At 43.1% G+C, this 1,588-nt stretch overlaps 1 non-coding gene across 1 annotated transcript; it reads right to left on the bottom strand.

Annotated features, from left to right (window-relative positions):
- Positions 1 to 509: 509 nt before the first annotated feature.
- Positions 510 to 617, bottom strand: LOC130984211 (small nucleolar RNA R71). Its single transcript, XR_009088159.1, has one exon. It is a non-coding gene; the product is annotated as a small nucleolar RNA R71 (small nucleolar RNA).
- Positions 618 to 1,588: the final 971 nt, after the last annotated feature.

Here is a 1,588-nt window from a genome sequence, read left to right on the forward strand (position 1 = left end):
AGGCTGACCCTGAACCTGAAAAGACCTTAAAGCGAAAGCTAAGAGAAGCTAAGGCACAACTCTCTGTAGAGGACCTAACAGAAATCTTCAAACAAGAAGAAGACATGGCAGCCGAAAGCAACAACAATGCCAACAATGCAAGGAAGGTGCTGGGTGACTTCACTGCACCTACTCCTGATTTCTATGGGAGAAGCATCTCTATCCCTGCCATTGGAGCAAACAACTTTGAGCTTAAGCCTCAATTAGTTTCTCTAATGCAACAGAATTGCAAGTTCCATGGACTTCCAATGGAAGATCCTCATCAGTTCTTAGCTGAATTCTTGCAAATCTGTGACACAGTCAAGACTAATGGGGTTAACCCTGAGGTCTACAGACTGATGCTATTCCCTTTTGCTGTAAGAGACAGAGCTAGAATATGGTTGGATTCTCAACCTAAAGAAAGCCTGGACTCTTGGGAAAAGCTAGTCAATGCCTTCTTGGCAAAGTTCTTTCCACCACAAAGATGGAGTAAGCTTAGAGTGGAAGTCCAAACCTTCAGACAGAAGGATGGAGAATCCCTCTATGAAGCTTGGGAAAGATACAAACAATTAATCAGAAGATGTCCCTCAGACATGCTTTCTGAATGGAGCATCATAGGTATTTTCTATGATGGTCTCTCTGAACTGTCCAAGATGTCTTTGGATAGCTCTGCTGGAGGATCTCTTCATCTGAAGAAGACGCCTACAGAAGCTCAAGAGCTCATTGAAATGGTTGCAAAAAACCAGTTCATGTACACTTCTGAGAGGAATCCTGTGAACAATGGGACAAGTCAGAAGAAAGGAGTTCTTGAGATTGACACTCTGAACGCCATTTTGGCTCAGAATAAGATATTGACTCAACAAGTCAATTTGATTTCTCAAAGTCTGTCTGGAATGCAAAATGCACCAAGCAGTACTAAGGAAGCTTCATCTGAGGAAGAAGCCTATGATCCTGAGAACCCTTCAATGGAAGAGGTGAATTACATGGAAGAACCCTATGGAAACACCTATAATTCTTCATGGAGAAATCATCCAAATCTCTCATGGAAGGATCAACAGAGACCTCAACAAGGTTTCAACAACAATAATGGTGGAAGAAACAGGTTTAGCAATGGCAAGCCTTTTCCATCATCTTCTCAGCAACAGACAGAGAATTCTAAGCAGAGCCACTCTGACTTAGCAACCATGGTCTCTGATCTAATCAAAACCACTCAAAGTTTCATGACTGAAACAAGGTCCTCCATTAGGAATTTGGAGGCACAAGTGGGTCAGCTGAGCAAGAAAATTACTGAACTCCCTCCTAGTACTCTTCCAAGCAATACAGAAGAGAATCCAAAAGGAGAATGCAAGGCCATTAACATGACCTACATGGCCGAACTAGGAGAGGAAGAAGAGGCAGTGAACGCCACTGAGGAAGACCTCAATGGACGCCCACTGGCCTTCAATGAGATCCCTAATGAGGAACCATGGGAATCTGAGGCTCACACTGAGACCATAGAGATTCCATTGGATTTACTTCTGCCATTCATGAGCTTTGATGAGTATTCTTCCTCAGAAGAGGATGAAGATGT

This window comes from Arachis stenosperma, chromosome 5, assembly GCF_014773155.1.
Source record: "Arachis stenosperma cultivar V10309 chromosome 5, arast.V10309.gnm1.PFL2, whole genome shotgun sequence".
NCBI lineage: Eukaryota > Viridiplantae > Streptophyta > Magnoliopsida > Fabales > Fabaceae > Arachis > Arachis stenosperma.